This window comes from Euphorbia lathyris, chromosome 9 (assembly GCF_963576675.1).
Source record: "Euphorbia lathyris chromosome 9, ddEupLath1.1, whole genome shotgun sequence".
In the NCBI taxonomy this organism is placed as follows: Eukaryota; Viridiplantae; Streptophyta; class Magnoliopsida; order Malpighiales; family Euphorbiaceae; genus Euphorbia; species Euphorbia lathyris.
Window position 1 is genome coordinate 26,733,147 of NC_088918.1, and position 19,801 is coordinate 26,752,947.

General features: G+C 40.7%; 1 non-coding gene across 1 annotated transcript; it reads right to left on the reverse strand.

Moving 5' to 3' along the window:
• Positions 1-17,921: 17,921 nt before the first annotated feature.
• On the reverse strand, positions 17,922-18,028 carry LOC136207763 (small nucleolar RNA R71). Its single transcript, XR_010676891.1, has one exon. It is a non-coding gene; the product is annotated as a small nucleolar RNA R71 (small nucleolar RNA).
• Between the last annotated feature and the right edge of the window lie 1,773 nt (positions 18,029-19,801).

Sequence of the window (19,801 nt, forward strand, 5' to 3'; positions counted from 1 at the left end):
TGGCGCCCAAATATTACAACAACTCTTTGATTTTGCAAGAGCAAAATTTACAACTCGTGTACCTTTAAGACATGTTCTGTGTCTCTAATGTAGTCAACAAGTCAAATATTATCTTTGCAACCCAGAAAACATGTTAGATACCGTATGTGTTGCAAATGTTAAGACCAATTTAGAGTCGGTCTCAAACTCTGGTCTCTATTTTGCGTTTTTCTTGTAGTGGAACAAGTTATTGAATCCTTGCGCTATTAGTTACCAGTACCTTTTAAACAGGGTCAGATCGAAACTATGATAAGTGGAAGCCTTGATCCCCCAACCAATCCAAAAATCTATCTAAGCATAATTGGCGAAGGATTTTGATTCCTCAAGATCCTCAACTGGTTCCCACCCCGGTCCATCAATCCTTTTTATTTTCCAAGCCCTGCTTTAATTTTATTATTATTATTGTTATTTTTTCTTGCTTCCTCACTAAGTTGTTTCTTTTATTGTTTCATTTTTTTATCTCATTTATTCACTTGCACTCCATCTGCAATGTCATCCGCCTTTCTAAAAAAAAAATAACTTTTTATTTTTAATTTGTCATTCCTTTCTTAGCAAGTCCAAAAATTCATCTTAGTATATTATCGGTGAAGGAGTTTAAACCTCGTAAGATCCTCAGATGCCCCCCATCACCTTAGTCCAACAGTCCCTTTTATTTTCCAAGTTCGACTTCAATTTTATTATTTTTTTGTTATTTTTTCTTGCTTCCTCTTTAAGTTTTTTCTCTTATTATTTTATTATTTTTATTTCTCTTATTCACTTGTTCTATATTTGTAATATTATTTTCTCTTCTAAAAAATTTCAATTTTTTTTATTTTCAATTTGACATTCCTTTTCGAGTCTTTAACCCCCTTTTCAATTTACATTATTTTCAATTCTGCCTAAATTTTTTTTTTCATATTTTTCTCCCTTGTAATTTTATAATTATAAATTTCTGTTATATGGATTTGTATGATGAATTTAGATTTTGGAATTGTAAAATCTTGATCATTAAGATTTGATATTATATTATCAGACATTTATCTGCTTGTGTATAGAGTAGTGACATTTTTCTCACTCATCCTAATCGATGACAAATCGATCATTTCAACTACGAGTATAGTGAAAAATAACATTCGAAATGGAATGATAAATGAATATCTTTCGTATTGTTTAATGTTGTATATTGAGAGAGAAATAATTAGTAGTTTTAGTATATATTTAACTATAGATGATTTTGTGACTTGTAAGAGCAATGATCTCTATTCCGACACATTAAATATAATATAGCTTGATCTCTTTATGAAAACTTTTCCCCTCGTGAAACTTTATCTGCGTCCGCCTTTGCTTTTAAGCTAATTAATTTTAGTTATACGGTTAAGGTGAAATTAAACCTAAGTTAAGATCAAAATAAATATTATGTCCACTATAAAATCAAATCAAATACTCCAAAAAAGCAGAAAAATTGCACAAACATGGTATGCAAAAAATGGAGCCTCCTCAATAGTGCCTCACCTGTCGACACACACCATCAAGTGTCTTAGGTGGTGAATTCATATTCACCACCTCGTGTTCCACGTGGCCTAATCACAGCATGCCACATAGTACACGATACTTAGCATGTGGGGAACGTTGGTGGTGCGTAGATCCACACACCGCCTTCTCGATATCTTTTGATCCCTAACTTTTTTTATATCTTAGGGTTTTCGAGGTCTCTAGTCAGGTTGGTATCACGTTGGTAAGATCCGTTTTTCAAATCGACAAGAAGAACGTCGGGGTTGCACATAACATACCCTCTATTGAGACTCATATTCTAAAATAGTAAACCAAAGTACAATTCGTAAATTAACAATATTTTAATTATTTTCAGTCCGTCAAACGTGTTCTACGTATATTTTAATTAGTCCTAACACATATGATTATTATATACTATTGGGCGAATTCCGCAAGTGCACGGTTTCGCTTGTAGTAATAAAAAGATATTGATCTCATAGAGAACGTCTGATAATTTGATTGAAAATTATTGTTTTGATTAAATTCATTTTCTCAAGGTTTATAGGAAATCGTTAATTTTTTAAAAAGGTTTCTGATTCTAATTTTGGTTATAGTTAAGATTACAATCTATAGAAATTATGTTTAAATTAAAGTAGAATTCAAGGCTTGTTTATACTAAGCAAGAAAACAACTTATAACTTCGATATGATTATTAAGATGTAATAATTTATCGATTAATTCAATTTACTAGGCTTTGAACTGCAGACAATCTTTCCTCGAGCGGCCTAAGACTGGAAATCTTAATCAAATTTAGTGTTTTATATTCGATCAATCGAGTTCTCGCAAATAACCAAATATAAATCCAAATTTGCTTAAGTGTTCAACAAAGTTTTTATGGAAATAAGATTTGTGTAAAAAGGTTTTTATGAAAACACCAAATAAATTACCTTAAGAATATCGCTAGATCATACTTAAACTAACAACAGTAAAGATGAATTGCATTGAAAAGATAATTCACTAATTTGTTATGAAACGTCACAAGTTAACATAGAAGAAGAAACTTGGATAGCATTTTAACTAATTGAGTTTCGGGTTGTCAATCATTTCCTCAACTTCCTAGGCTTGTCAGACCCTGGGCTGCCTCCTACACTGGTTCCTCTCACTGAATCCTCGAATTAGTACCGGGTCTTAGTCACTAACAGAGTATAAACTCATCTTCGAACAAAACTCTAACTTAAACTATAAGAACTACATATTGTATCTCAAACAATTTGCACAACTTGTAACTTTATAACAAGTTTGTGTAACTACAACCAACCAATATGAATTCTGAATTTCTTCATCTATTTATAATGTTCCAAAAGGTGTGTTTGAAGGGTCGTATCCATTGGTGAAGAGTTGCCTCTATCCGAATGAATAGACGTGTCGTTTTGGATTAAAAACATGTAAAATGTGTCTTGCAAAGTTTCTGTCTCTGTAGAGATTTAGGAAATCTCGGTCGCGTCTTTGGACTGAGGGAGAAAGTTCACGAACTCGCGTTACTGTGCCTAGAGAACGCGTGTCGCGATCGAGATATTGGGAATCTCGGTCGCGATAGAGACTTTTGTCTCTTCCTTAAGTTGATTCCCAAGTCTTCGGCGCGGCCTCTGAATCTCGTACGCGTCTTTTACTTGTAAACTTGATTTCTCTCTCGTTTTTACTCCGTTTTAGCTCCTATTTGGTACCTTGCACAATAGAAACAAATACAGGCATAAAAGTATTCTAAAAGAATATACTTAACATGTTTTTCACACGAAATTAGCATAATTATGCATGTTATTTTAGGTATATTTTGGGCTTATCATATACTAGTCAAAAACATTGTTTCGAACATAAAATATGAATCAATTAGAAAGAATACAAATTCTACAGCTCTAATGTAATGAAGGTTTTTACGCAACTAATCTTACAGGTTAAACACATGTTTATCGAGTTACCTTTTGAAGCATAAATTAGCATTGAGTTTGCAATAGAAGATTTTGAACCACGAACTTACATTAATGGTCATGTTATTCCTAAGCCCGGGGGCGGATGTAGGGGGGTCAAAGGGGCATTCCCCCCACCCCCCCTTCATCCCAAATAAATAAAAAATAAAAATTTTAGTTCAAAACGACGTCATTTTGGTTCCCCTCAAAACGACGTCGTTTTGCCTTGTGGGTTTTTGATATAAAAGAAGGGTTAAGGTGCAAAAATACCCCTAACATTTTAGGTCAGGAGCAATTTTACTCCTAACGTCTAAAATTGTGTAATTTTATCCCTAATGTTGGAAGCCAAGAGCAATTTTACCCCTAACGTTGATAAATTGGGTCAATTTGAGAAATAATTCATCAAACTGTCTTCTCGGTCATGAATCTTGTCATCTACACTTCATACATGCATTATTTTATCAGTAACAAATCACAAACATATGTTGGAATGTGAAAAAAATAAGAAAAAAATATTAAAAATATAATATCTTTTGTACAAATTAGACAAAAAATTCAAAAAATTTCACTGAATTTATAAATATTAATCTCCAATTTTATTATTAGATTACAAAAAAAACATTATATCCTTTTTTTTATAACAAATTGATATGCAATTAATGCAAAATAGAGGAAAAAAATGACTGTATTTTATAATAGTGTCTGAAAATGATCCAATTTATCAACGTTATGGGTAAAATTGCTCTTGGCTACAAACATTATGGGTAAAATTGCATCATTTTAGACGTTAGGGATAAAATTGCTCCTGACCTAAAATGTTAGGGGTATTTTTGCACCTTAACCCTAAAAAGAAGCAGTATAGGTAAAGGCAGCAGATCGTTTTCAAGTTGACAGATCGTAGATGCCAATTGCCACCTCGTAATCGTCGATCTACTTAGGATTAGAAGTTTTTTTTTATTTTAAGACATTTTGTATCGAATAGCAATTATGTACTAAAGTATATTTTTTTCAATTAATGCTATTTTGTCTAAAAAAAATTTACATAGAAATTTGCCCCCCCTCCCTTCCCTCAAATCCTATATCCACCACTGCCTAAGCCAAAGTTGTTCGGGAGGAAGAACGATTGTTCCACGATTTAAATGCAAAGTCCCTTTGTAGAGAAAGAGAAAGAGAGAGAGAGAGAGGCATTGAATTGAGAGAAAGAGGGAGAGAGAGTGTTTTCTTTGATTTTAATTGTGTTTCGATTATGTTTAACTGATGCCTTGTATATATATAGGCCTTTAATAGTACTAATCATATTATATTTAGACAATTAATCCAAAGTTAATTATGATTCTAACTTCTTAGTCTTCAACATCTTACCCCGTTTTCCATAGGAAAGAAGTACTACGACAACCCTCAAGGATTGGCATGAACTGTGGGCGGTGCTGCTGAAAGATCTCGATCTCGTGCAGAATCCCAACTTTCAAAACAAGTGCAAAAAGGCAGTAATGCTAAAAAAAGTCCCTTAATTAACTTTAATTATAACACTAAGTATTAATCCATAAAATTAAAATTCTATTTTATTCCAAATAAAAGCATATGATAAAAAAAATAGCATAAGGTTTATAATAATCAAACACGATTAAACATTTTTTGCTTGTAAAAATCACAGTCACACGCTATGTGACTAAGCTTACACGGTGTGTGGACTATAAAGTACCAATGAAATTTTTTGAACGCCCCACACGACGTGTTGAGCTTCCACACGCCATGTGGGTATGAATAACAGTTTCTGTCCTAAAACATCACAACCCACACGTCATGTGACTCAGTTGGTCCAGGTCTTTAGGCCTTCTAAGGACCAAGCTCTCCCTTAAGGCTATGGATTGAGTGTTGTATTGTATCATGGCTTCCACAACAATTTGGAAATCTTGATTCTTGATTATTAAACAAGTCTTGTGAAAATATTCAACATATGCTCGAAGGCTCTTGTTAGAGTTGTGCTTCAAAGTGTATGATGCACCTCAAGCTAATGATCAAAAGACTACGAAAAGACAAGTGTATCATATCATTATTAAGTAATAAAATCTAGAAAGACCGAGTATCGAATCCTCAAAAATTATACTACAAGTGTTGAGCTTAATCAGTTTTTGGTTGTTATCTAAGCGATTCAATAGAGTGAAGGATTGATTAAGTTAAATTACTCTTACTCCTTACTAATGAAACAAACTTAACATTCTTATACTAGTACTAATGAAATGGAAATGGAAATGAAAAGATAAATTCACTAAATAAAAATCTAAAGTGCTTGAGTAAAACATTTACTAAACAAGTTATTGAATCCATACGTTATTAGTTACCATTACCTTTTAAACAGGGTCAGATCGAAACTATGGTCAAAGAAGCCTTGATCCTCCACCAATCCAAAAATCCATCTAAGTATGATTGGTGAAGGATTTTGACCCCTCAAGATCCTCAACTGGCCCCCACCCGAGTCCATCAGACCTTTTTATTTTCCAAGCCCTACTTTAATTTTATTATCATTTTGTTATTTTTTTCTTGCTTTCTCATTAAGTTGTTTCTTTTATTGTTTTTTTTTTCACTTGCCCTCCATCTGCAATGTCACCGGTTTCTAAAAAAAAAATTAACTTTTTTATTTTATTTTCAATTTGTCATTCCTTTCTTAGCAAGTCTAAAAATTTATCTTAGTATGATCAGTGAAGAATTTTAAACTTCTCAAGATCTCCATATGTCCCACATCACCTTAGTCCAACGGTCCCCTTTATTTTTCAAGTTCGACTTCAATTTTATTATTTTTCAAGTTCGACTTCAATTTTATTATTCCAAATAAAAGCAATATGATAAAAATAGCATAAGGTTTATAATAATCAAAGACGATTAAACATTTTTTGTTTCGTAAAAATCACAGTCACACGCCGTGTGACTAAGCTCACATAACGTGTAAATTGTAAAGTACCAATGAAACCTTTTAAATGCCCCCACACGACGTGTTGAGCTTCCACACACCATGTGGGTGCGAATAACAGTTTTTGTCCAAAAATTTCACAACCCACACGTGGTGTGACTATGGTCACATGTCGTGTGGAATAGAAAGCCAGAATCATTTCAATTACATTTCAAGGCTCAAAACAATGGAACATCTCAACAAACCAACATGTCATTCTCGAAGATTGACACATGTTCTAAACATGTGTAAAGTACCACACTATCCATGAACCCATGCGTCAAAGAAGTGGAAGAAATTACATGTAATGGGAGCAAAAATAGGAAGAATGGAATGATGGAAGAGGTGAGAAGACGATGAGAGTAAATTAAGGAAATAGTGGGAAAATGTTACAACTTCCGCATCCTGGAAAAAACTTTAAATAAAAGCCATTCCAAACCTTAACCAAACACTTAAACAAATCAATACAATAAATCTGACTTCATAATGCATTTTTTTTAACTTCCAGCCCCTAAATTCCATGTTCCAAACTTCTAAATCACTCCTTAGTAACCCGTTTTCAAGTCTTAATCATTCGATTAACAATCCTGAGCCCGAAAGCTGGGGTTTTTCCTCCCCAGAGTTCACAAAACTCAATTTATGTACCTTTTACATATTCTTCCCAACAATTCGGTCTTAACATTTTCATCCCCTTATAGTTTGTTTTCATCCCAAATTCTTACTCACACTTGTTCCTTACATCCTAAATTTAATTTTAGTCTTTCGTTTCTCCTCAATCTGTGCCCGAGATCTCATTTTACAAGCCGTTCTTCGAACCCTAATTCCATTTCTAACACTTTGCCCATCAATTTCTTTTTAACCTATTCGGACCGTTACAGTCCTTTTATGTCCTGAATTTTCATACAAACTTATTTCTAACATTCTGAATTTAATTTTAGGCTTTCATTTCGCCTCAATCCATGTCCAAAAACTCATTTTATAAGCCATTCTTCGAACTCCAATTCCTTTTGAACAGTCTGCCCAACAATTTTGGTTTAAAATTTCAGCCCATTAGTCTATTTTTTACCCAGATTCTTACTCACACTCGTCCTTAATATCCTAAATTTAACTTTGGGCTTTTGTTTCGCCTCAATTCGTGTATGCAAACTCATTTGCGACCCATCCCAAATCTGGTTGTAAATTTCTCCCAATTAAGTTACTCATTCTCATTCCAATCGTTAATACACGAAACCTCACACACAAAGTCTGCTCTACTCTTCATCAACAATTCAAGTTGCTCATGATTGCTCGTGAATTCAAAGTCGGTTGCAACTCAAAAGCCTCATCAAACTAACCAATATTTGGCTTCAAGTTTGGTATTTTCATTTCAATTTCAATTTCTCTTTTGTTATTGTTATTTCAATTCTACAATTTAAATTTCGATCTCCATCGGTGATTTGTTTATACGTAGTCTTGTAATTGATTTAGTTATATTTTATATAGAAATCAATTTAATTGTAATTACTTGTTTTCATTTTAATATTTATACTCAAACAGTTTTACATTAATAAACTGGACATTTTTTCATCAAATCCTCATGTCAGTTTCGCATTTACATTTTCTTTACTTAATTTGTAATAGCTATAAATTATCTAGCAAGTCTTTTATAGCGGCGCTAGGAATCCAAATGAGATTTTTTTAATCCTTACGTCCATTGTCAAACGTTTCATTCTAAACGTTTGAAATTCATGTTTTCCTTGCACATAATCCATAAACATAATCAATCATATTAATTGAGAATTAATTTTTCTGATATGTCCGCATCCAAACCACACATAATAAAATTGAAATTAGCAATATTAAAAAATATCGGTAACACTAAGTTAGATAGAACTTAATCTCTGTTGCAGCATTTTTCTCTCTTCTCTCTCTCTTGTCTCTCTGCTAGGATTTTATGGTGAAAAGGGTTAGGGATAGATCTAGGGAGAGGGGGGAGGCGGGTGGAGGAGTAGGGGTGGTGCCGGCTACGGATTGGGCAGATCGGGAGGAGGAGGGCGTCGGGGATAGGGTTTGCGGGCTGGAGGGTTGAGGCGTTGGGAAGGATGGGGGTAGGGAAGAGCGGGGCCGAGAGGGTGCAAGGGGATCGGGGGAAGGGTTGGGCAGCGCGGCAGGCTCGTTGGGGATCGATGGGCAGGGGAGCGTGCGCGGGCGGGCGGCTGGGGCAGGGGTGTTCTCCGACGCGGGGGGGAAGGCGCCTCCTGGGCAAGCTGGATCTGCTGCGGAAGGGGCGGGGCGGGTTTGTTTGAGTGCCGACAGTGTTGTCGGCAGTGATAATAGGGCATGCGCAGGGAGCACCGGCGCTCCTGCTGGGCTGTGCGCAGGGGATGCCGGCAGTTCTGCTGGGCAGTCCATGGTGGGTGCCGGCGCGATTCCTGGCACTGCCAGTACGGTGCCGGGCAGGGTGGGGGTTGTTCAGAATAGGGCGGCGATATTGGTGCAGGCTGCCTTGGGACATATTAAGGTAATAAATGGGATGTCGGACAGGTTTGGTGATGAGTGCGGGGTTCAGATTCAGGGAAACTCTGTTTCTCCCAAATCGAGGGTGGTGACGAATGGCCTAGGGCAAATTTCGTGGAAAGATACGGTTATGGGGGTGGTGGAGGAGGAGCCTTGTATGGAGGAGGTTATGATGGAAGGGGATTATGAAGATGTGTTCTCTGACTCGGATGAAGAAGATAGTGAACATGATGATCCGCTTTGTCCGGTGATTAGGCTTTCGTCAGCAGAGAAGCGAGAGCTCAGGAAAAAGTGGAAGCTCTCTTTAATAGTTACGTTGCTTGGGAAGAGAATTAGCTTTAACTACTTCGCCCAGAGGATACAAGCACAGTGGGCTAAGAAAGGTAAAGTTAGTATTACTGACTTAGAGAATGACTACTATGTCATTAAATTTACTCGTGTGGAAGATTATAATGATGTGGTCAATGGAGGTCCGTATATTATTTCCAACCAAGTTCTGGCTTTGAGGCCTTGGGTTCCTAATTTTAACCCTCATGATTGCTCGGTGAGCAGAATTTTAACTTGGGTTAGGTTTCCGGGCCTGCCTATTGAGTATTATAGTGAAAGTTTTCTCAATAAAATAGGAGGTCTGGTTGGGAAGGTGCATCATGTGGATAAAACTACGGTTGGAGCAATTAGAGGTAAATTTGTTAGGGTTTGTATTGATGTTGATCTTGTAAAACCCCTGTTATCAAAATTCTATGTTCAGAACAATGTGTCCCTTATTGAATATGAAGGGTTACATAACATTTGTTATGATTGTGGTATGTATGGACATACTAGGGAGGGATGCCCGAAGAGGGAGAGGGTGGTGGAAATGGAAGCTGAGGATAATACCGGTAGAACTGAAGGGATCCAAGGTGATGGGGGGAATTTTGGCCCCTGGATGGTCGCGAAGAGGCCTGCTAGACGAAGGACTCAGCCTTCAGTTGCTCAGAATCGTCCCCCTGATATTAACCCCAAGATAAAGGCTATCATTCAAAATCCTACTGATAAGCCTAGTATCAAAGAGAAAACTAACCCCAACGTTATTGAGGATTCCAGGGCTGTGGCAGGGATCAATTCAGGTTCCAGGTTTGGGGCCCTAGCTGTTGAGGAAGTACAGGATTCTGGCCAAGTTGACGAACAGATTGATCAAAGCATGCCAGGATTAGAATCTATAGAGCCATCAACTAAGGTGACTGAAACTGTTAACCCCCTTTTTGTCTCCAAAGGCGAATCCCAGGTGGGTTCCCAGACTTTAGCTTATCAAAGGAAGAAAAAGATGAATGAGGTTAGTTTTCCTAATCAGGGTGGGGATCCGGGGATTGGGAAAAGTATGGGAGTTAATAAAACTAGTATGAAAAAGCTAAAAGGCAAGCAGAAAAGTGGCCATAATTCTTTGCTTTTACCTGATAAGAGAGGGCCTGCGGGTACCTCGGCAAGGATCTCAGGAGCCCCTAATAAATACCTATCTTAGGTTTGTGGGTGCGGTCTGTTTTCCTCCTTTCTATGGATTTGTTGTGTTGGAATGTTAGAGGTGCGGCTAGCAAGGCTACCCGTATCCATGTTAATGATCTTATTAAACCGTTTAATCCTTCTTGTTTTGCTTTAATGGAAACTAAGATTAGTGGAGATAAAGCAGATGAGGTGTGATAACATTGTGATATTATCCCAAGGATCAAAAGGGATATTCACTTAAAGAACGCCACGTGTTGGTCGCCGGATCAAAGAATTCTGCGGCGTATCGAAGTAAAGAGATCCGACGGGCGGATCACCTAGGACTCGCCAAGAGAGACCCGCGGGCGAACCTGTGAGGCGAATATCCATAAGCTCTCAATCCGCCATTAGAACGGCTGGGCCGATCCGACAATAAAGACCATTAATGAGCTATCAATTAGCTAACCGCCAACTTAAGGGTAACCAGTAACCGCCATTAATGGGGCATTAATGGAGACTTTCTAGTTACTGAGAGTTACAACTTCATGACTATATATAGCCTATGTCTCAGGCTATCAAGTTACACATTCACTTACCCTTTGTCAATTCAGTTTGCTCTCTTGTTCTTCCTTACTGACTTTGGCATCGGAGCTTCCCCCCGTCGAACCCAACGACGCCCCCACAGGGACGGAAGCTAATCGGAATTTCTCCACTAGTCATCAATTGGTGCGGTGAACGTGGAATCCTTAATCAAATAAAGGGTTTTTCGTTCACTTTAAAAAGACATGGAAAATGGGGAACCGAACCCCACATCGGGGGTAGAAACACCATTAGTAACACCATCGAGCCAACCTGTAACTAGTGCTGGACGTGCTGATTCAAATGCTCCCACAACACAAGCTGAAAGTAGTATGCCCCCGGATGCATTCATCAACATATGTGCAGAAGCAATAGGAGAGAAGTTTGGCTATGAGACAGGTAATCGCCTACGGTCATTCATGACCATTCCTCCGTTTTGGAGCATGGCGCCCACATCTACGATATCTTCTTGGCCCCAGATGACTCTAGGACCAAATGCCCTCAATTCTTTATTTCTCCAAGCTCACAATACAGAATCCATGGTAACTTCCACGGCGGCGTTTGGGGAACTACCGCTCAATCGGGAATTATTCCCTGCTGGCGCAGGAGGAAGTCAAAGGAACGATCAAACTCTTCCTGGCGGATCTGCAAGCCAAGGGATAAACCTAGGCGGATCAGGTATCCCAAGGCGACCACGGTCGAATCTCTCCTTGGGTGGATCAGAAGGGCGAAAACACAAAAAGCGTAGAAAAGAGAAAAGTAGGCGGTCCGAATCACCTTCGCCTCGGAGACCGAGATCCTCCCGCAAGGGTAGATCACCCCCATCTACTGGACGTAGACAGAGCAAAAGGCCAGTACAGACACCACGTTCGAATGGGGCACCGCCACCACCACACCAAGGGAATGATGGGCACATTCCTTCAGGAGGCCTTGGCAGGGGTAGCGGTCAAGCTCCCCAGGGCGGACAGGGTGGAGGAGGTGGAGGTGGAGGAGGAGGCGGACGTGGAAGCGGAGGCGAACGATCACCCTCGGATCCATCTTCTGGATCCAGCTCTTCATCTTCTCCAAGTAGATCTCCACGGAGGGGACGCCCAAGGGCGGGTCCGGAGAATTTTGACGACAGAGTTCGAGCTGCGGTGCTCCGCATGAATGAGGAGGATGCCAGGCATAACCCATTCGCCAATAGAGATTCGCCCTTCACGGCTTGGATCGAGGCCGAGGAAACGGATAGGCATTTTAAAATACCTAATCTCCCTATATACACGGGTGCTGACAACCCAGAGGCCCACGCCAGGATATATCGAATACTACTTCGCCTTAACTGTGCAACGGAACCAGTGCTATGCAAAATGTTTATCACCACGTTAGGGGGTCCTGCTTATGACTAGTTCCAATCTCTACCTCCTGGCTCGATAGGCAGTTGGGATCAACTAAAGCAGAGAGTTTTGTGCTAAATTCGCCGGCTGTATCCCTCCAGTGGTCAAGTCACGGAAGCTTTTTGAATTAAAATAGAAGGCGAACGAATCCCTTCGAGAGTATGTAAACACTTTCAACAAATTGTGTATACAAATTGTTGATGTGGATATCTCCATGGCAGTGGAATCATTGGTAAAGAACACAACTTGTAAGAGTTTACAGGAGGATCTAATTTGAAAGAAGCCCAGCAGCATGGTAGAATTGATGGAGCGCTGCAAGGACTTTATGGAGGTGGATGACATTCATCGCGAATCACTATCTCCGCCTAGAAAGGACAAAGGCGAATCTCGCCACCGAGATAGAGAAAAGGAGAAGAACCAAGACTCCTCCTCTAGAGGCCGGCGAAGGGGTTCAAAGAACAAATCGACGTTTGTCACGTCCTTCACACCTCTCAATGCCTCTAAGAGCGAAGTGCTCATGTGGATAGAGAACAGTCAGCACAAACGGAGCATTTCATACCCCGAACCAAAAGGGGGGGAGTACACCAACACTGGTAAAAATCCTAAAAATTATTGTAAATATCACAGGAAAAATGGCCATGACACAGATGCATGCTGGGAGTTAGCCCGAGAAATAGAGCGTCTCATTGAGAGTGGCAAATTGGATCGGTTCATCCAAAATGATGGCAAGAAGGGAGATGGTGATAGATCCAGAGATGACCCGAAGAAGAAAGGAAAAGGGACCATCAATGTCATAGCAGGCGGACCTGGGTACCAACCAGTACTGAAAAAGGCAAAGACCACCGCTCTTGACAGGGCATCACTGAATCGCCCCTTTGCAGATGTAGGTCCAGAGATCTCTCCTCATGCAGATGCCTTGGTCATTACTATGATGGTGGAAGGCTGGGAGATGAAAAGAGTGGTGATAGATACTGGGAGTTCGTGCAATGTCATCACAAGGGGAGCATTCGCCAAACTGATGGTAGACCCGATCCAGGTGGAAACCACCATAGTAGACATCCTGGGAGTGATAGGACACACCATTCGCACGAAGGGCCAAGTAACGTTAGATTGTGAGTTAGCGGATGACGAACAAGTCTGGAAAGGCGATCTGGAATTTTCTATCCTGGATGGTCAGTTAGCCTATAATATGATCCGTGGGCGACCTTTTATCTCCGAAGCGGCAGCCCTTATCTCCATTCGCCACTTAACTCTTTACATCCCCACGGCCAAGGGAGGTGTAATGATCAGAGGGAGTCAAAAAGTAGCTCAGGAGACATATTCGGCATCATTAATGATTCGCCCCCAGTCAAAGGAAGAAGACGAAGAAGAACTTATCACAATGGCCTTGGGCGAAACGGAAATGTACCTCATGGCAGATGAAAAGCAGGTACGGATGGCTAAAGGGCTCAAAGGAGAAATTAAAGAAGCAATCACCAAGGTTCTCCATGAAGCAGAAGACGTCTTTGCTTGGAAGGATGAGATCCTCCCCGGGATTAGTCCAGATGTGATCACTCACAAACTCAACATCGACAAAGATGCAGTCCCGGTTGCCCAAAAGCGGAGAAACCATGGCTTAGAAAGGCAGAAGGTGATAGAGGAAGAAATCACCAAGCTCCAACGGACGGACGCCATTGAAGAGGTACTTTATACACAATGGCTGGCGAATGTCATTCTAGTGAAGAAAGCAGACGGATCCTACCGCATGTGTATTGACTTTACAGATCTCAATAAAGCTTGTCCAAAGGACAACTACCCCTTGCCGTGTATCGATATCCTCGTAGATGGAACCACGGGACACGCTATGTACTCCTTCACTGATGTGAAATCCAGCTATCACCAAATCCTAATGGAGCCCTCAGATAGAATCAAAACCTCGTTCGTGACTCACCAAGCCACTTATTGCTTCAAAGTCATGCCCTTCGGGCTTAAGAACGCAGGTGCAACCTATCAACGGATGATGAATAAAATATTCGCGGAAAGCAAAGGTGATAACTACTCCGTCTATGTAGATGACATGATCATCAAGAGTACCACTGTGGAAAAACATGCAGATGATGTAAGGGAGGTACTGGGCATACTCCGACGTCACAATATCAAACTGAACCCAGAAAAATGTACCTTTGGTGCAACATATGGAAAGTTCTTGGGATTCATGATTAGCCAGAAGGGAGTGAGCCCAAATCCTGACAAGGTTAAAGCCGTTCTGGAGATGCAAGCGCCACGGAATATCAGGGAAGTGCAACGCCTTAACGGGCGGATCGTAGCCTTGGGCAGGTTTATCTCTTGCTCGGCCCGCAGATGCCTACCCTTTTATGAGGTCATCAAGAAGCAAAAGGCGTTCGAGTGGAATGAGGATTGTGAGAAGGCCTTCGAAGGAATCAAACGGTTTCTTATAGAACCGCCCTTAATGAGTCAGCCCTTGAAAGGTGAGGATCTTTATATGTATGTCTCGGTTACAGATAAAGCTATTTGCACGGTCATGATAAGAGAAGAGGACGGCCAGCAGTATCCAATTCATTACGTGAGCAAAGTATTAAAGGATGCTGAAACCAGATACTCCAAGCTTGATAAAATGGCGTTAGCTGTTGTCACCACGACAATCCGCCTTAGGCCATACTTTCAGGCTCATACTGTCATAGTTCGAACAAACATACCCATGAGGAAGGTATTGCAAAAGCCGGACACTTCAGGCAGATTGATGGAATGGGCAATCCGCCTTGGAGAGTTTGATGTACGATACGAGAGCAGATCAGCCTTGAAGAGTCAAGTCTTGGCAGACTTTGTGAATGAATTCACAGAAGAAGGGCTGAATCTCCCCAAATCTCAAGTCGAGGAATGGACGATGTACACAGACGGAGCTTCCTCGGCAGAAGGAGCTGGTATAGGCATCGTAATCACAGGCCCCCAATATATAAAACTAAGGTACGCGGCAAAATTGGATTTCATAGCAACCAACAATGCAGCGGAGTACGAGGCCTTAATATTGGGACTACGCCTGTTGAAAGAAATTACTCCCGAGCGGATCGTGATCTATAGTGACTCTAAGTTGATGGTCAACGAGGTGATCAAAAACTATGAGGTAAAAGATGACGTTTTGGCCAAATACGTTGCCGAGGTTAAAAAAATTGATGGATCACCTTGAAGCCAAAGAAACTAAATGGGAGTTGATCCATGTACCTCGCGGTTCAAATACCGAAGCGGATCATCTAGCTAAAATGGCTTCCAGCAAGGAGAACTGGGCGGATCCACAATGTCCATTCGAAATTAAAGCAGCTCCGGCCTTCGCCTCGGAAGAGGTATCCCTACTCACGATAATAGAAGGTGATTGGAGGTTTGCCATCCGCCAGTATCTGTTAGATGGAGCACTGATAGCTCCCATTTATATAGGGTTTTTTAGGATTGTTTTAGCTCGTTTTTGCTTTATTTCCATTCAATTTCAGTATCATTTTGCTATCTTTCAGTCAAAATCAGTAATTTCCATTATTTATGGCATTTTCTGTATTTTCAGGTGTTTTGGGACTGTTTGAGCATTTTTCGAACCAGACCCGTGCCTTGTGGAGCACCTTCGGACAATTCAGGGACCGTCGGAGCAAATTTCGGAAGTCCAGGGACCAAATCAAAGAAAAACCGGACTCAGCCCCAATTTAGTGCCTGTCTCGCCGAGACAGTGCTTATCTCGTCGAGACAGGCCCTCGTCTCGTCGAGACACTGCCCGTCTCGACGAGACGAGGCGGGCCGATGGTTCCCAAAGGGAACCATCGCGTGGTGTCTCGACGAGACGCCTAGTGTCTCGTCGAGACACCCTCGTGTCTCGTCGAGACACCTCTTGTCTCGACGAGACGAAACGCTGGGGAGCAATTTCCCAGCGTTTCCTCACTCCCTAGGAACGAATTTCAACCTGCAAAATGCCCAAACTACCCCTAACTAAGCCTGCACTATAAATAGAACATGATGGCATCTTTGTTAGGGGTCTTCTTGCTTTTTCCTTTTGTTCTTCTCTCTCTCTCTCTTTCCTTGTATTCAATTTTATTATTTACTTCCATTGTAACAGTTCTTAGCTTGGGGGGGAAGATTGATATAGGAGAGTGCTCTCCCGATTTGTAATCAGAATCAGACGAAATCGGGTTTTATATTCCTAATTCCTTACTCTGTCTCTTGCTTTTTGCTTATTTGAATTAATGATGATTCAGGCTTATAATGCGTGTTATAATTGCTTGTTTAATTTAACTATGAACTAATCCCCATCCAATCTGGGATGGGGATGAATTGATTGCGTAACCATGTATGATTAGGGATTTAGTTTACTGGATTGTTTCCAATTGATTAGATTATGCGAGCTTAATGTCTAGATTTGTCAGAAATAGGATGATTGCTAGAATGAGATTCGATGATGATCAACTAGCCGGACATAGCAGAACCTAATGCCTTGAGTCTGACAAATTTAGGATTGCAGATAGGTAGATACCTGACCAAGGAATTACCTAATCCGAATTAGCATAATCTGACCTCGCTAGAGACCACTAGGAGTGCGGGCTAGTGGCTGGGCTACGGCTTTAGCCTTAATCACCACAGACCCTAATGCTTTGCATGCCCTAGGTTATATGCCTAATCAAGCCGTCAACCAAATGCATGTGAATAGACTATAGGAGACTGAAAATCTCCACGTGGTTAATTAGGTGGTTACCGTCAATTATCATTATGATATGAAACTAAATCCCAGTAAATCATACATGGGACCCAATTAAGGGAATCCCCATCTTAGATTGTGTCATCAATTAATTCGAATTCTTTCCTGTCAAACGTTTTTATCTTTTATTTTAGAAAATTTGCCTCTTTAATCACTCCACCACATATTTAACCTTCCGAACAATTGTGTTCCTACCTTGGGCCGACTAGTTATGATAAATAGTCCTTGTGGTTCGATCTTGTGCTTAGCACTGTATTACTTGCTGCGATAGGATACACTTGTCCTATTAACCGCTATATACTTTACGAGCATCAAGTTTTTGGCGCCGTTGTCGGGGACTATTTTTGTTTATAACTAGTTTACTTTTGGTGATAGGTTTATATAATTGTTTGGAATTCCAAGAACCGAGGTTCTGGGAATTACTCATCATTGCATTTTGATTCTTAAGCTGATATTGTTCTTGCAGGACGTAAAAGGGTGACACAATGGCCGAAGATCCATCGGTCATGGAGCTGTTGAGGGCAAAGCGGCCTATAAGCACCTCTGGCATCCTCGATCCGACAATAACAGCAATGTCATTTGAAATCAGACCAACAATGATTCAGATGATCCAGAACTTAGGACAGTTCGGTGGGGATTACTACGAAGATCCTAACTCACATCTTGACAAATTCATGGAATACTGCAGCACTTTCAAGTGCGAAGACGTCACATCTGAGCAGATCTTCCAGAAGCTGTTTAGATTTTCTTTGAAAGAAGAAGCTGCAGAATGGCTATAATCCATTGAGCCAGGCTCTCTCACTAACTGGGACACTACAGTATCAGCGTTTCTAGCAAAGTACTTCCCTCCGTCAAAGACTCCACAATTCAGAAGCGACATCACCTCGTTTAGGCAGTCCGACAGTGAGAACTTGCATCTAGCCTGGGAGAGGTTCCAGAAGTTGTTAAGACGGTGCCCCCACCATGGTTACCAGCGGTACCAGCTTGTTGACATGTTCTACTCAGGAATATCTCCTGTCAGCCGTGCCTTTCTGGATGTAGCAGCGGGAGGAAATCTATTCAACAAGACTGCAGTTCAAGCATACAATCTGATAAAAGAATTAGCTGAACGAAGCGCATGTTGGCAAGTTGAGAAGCCGGCTCCAAGAAGAGGTACAACAGCCAAAGAGTTCCCTGGAATATTTTCAGAATCAAATCATCAGATAGTAGCGCTTACAGAAAAAGTAGATCTATAGGGAACTCACCTGAAATCATCGGAACCAGTAGCAAGCTGTGAGGTTTGCAGCGGAGGGCACAAGAACGTGGAGTGCCCGATTATACTTAAACAGATCCATTATCTAAAACAGTATGGGTCAAATAGCACGCATTGGCAGCAGGACAGACATCGAGGATCAGGTTCTGAGACTGAATGGGAGAGAAGTATAGATGTCCTGAGAGAGAGCCTGAGTGCCATAGAAGGAAGATTGGCACACAATGAAGCTTTCTGCCAAAGGCTTCAAACACAGGTCAGTAAATTGGTAGAAGAGGAAGCATGAGCAATCACGCTTAGGAGCGGAACACAGGTAAGCGCACCAGCCTTTGTGCCTCAGCAAGACAAGGCAGACCCCATTCCTGGTAATATCTCTACCCCGTCTGCTCCACAGGTAAGTGTTTTTGATCCAACTCCGATTACTGAAACTGATGTACCACCAACACAGGTTACTTTGCCTTATCGTACTTCTGGGAGAGCTAAGTTAGACAAGGATTATTCCAAAATGTTAAATGTGTTCAAGAAAATCGAGATTAACCTCCCGTTTCTTGAACTTCTTGAGAATATGCCTGTGTATGGAAAATTTTTAAAAGAGCTGATCTCTAAAAAGAGAAAACTAGGAGATCATGAGACTGTAATGCTAAGCCAGGAATGTTCTGCCATGCTAACAAATCCGTTACCTAAAAAATCTAAAGATCCTGGTAGTTTTAGCATTCCCTGTACAATAGGCAAGGTTCATTTTAAACGTGCTTTATGTGATCTTGGTGCAAGCATAAATCTTATGCCGTTGTCTGTTTACAGGAAATTAGGAATGGGAGACCCAAAGCCTACGTCAGTCACAATTCAGTTGGCTGACAGGTCTATAAGGCGTCCGGTTGGAGTGGTGGAAGACCTTTTGGTCAAGGTAGATCAGTTCATCTTCCCAGCTGACTTCGTGATCATGGACATTGAAGAAGATGATCAAGTCCCGATCTTGTTAGGGAGGCCTTTTCTCGCCACTGGACGAACACTGATTGATGTTGAGGGAGGCAAACTGATTCTCAGGCTTCAAAACGAGGAAGTTGAATTCAACATTCTAAAATCTATGAAATTTCCTATTGATGATGAATGTTGTAATTTTCTGAGCGTAACTGACTCTTTGGTTGAGAATGTTTTCCAGGAAACTGAAGAACGGAACCTGAGTATTGAACTAGATGAGGAGCCATTGGATTTGGAGACCGAGGTAGAAGGTAAAGAGGGTTGTCATTGGGCCCAGCACGACGAACTCCTGGACAGAGAAACAAAGACAAGGCCTAAGACCTCGATTGAAGAACCGCCAACCCTCGACCTCAAACCCTTACCTGCCCATTTAAAATACGTGTTCTTGGCACCTCCTTTACACTTACCTGTGATTATTTTGGCTGAACTTACAGGTCCTGAGGAAGATCGCTTGGTGGAGGTGCTAAGGAAGCACAAGGGAGCATTTGGATGGAAAATGTCTGACATCAAGGGAAT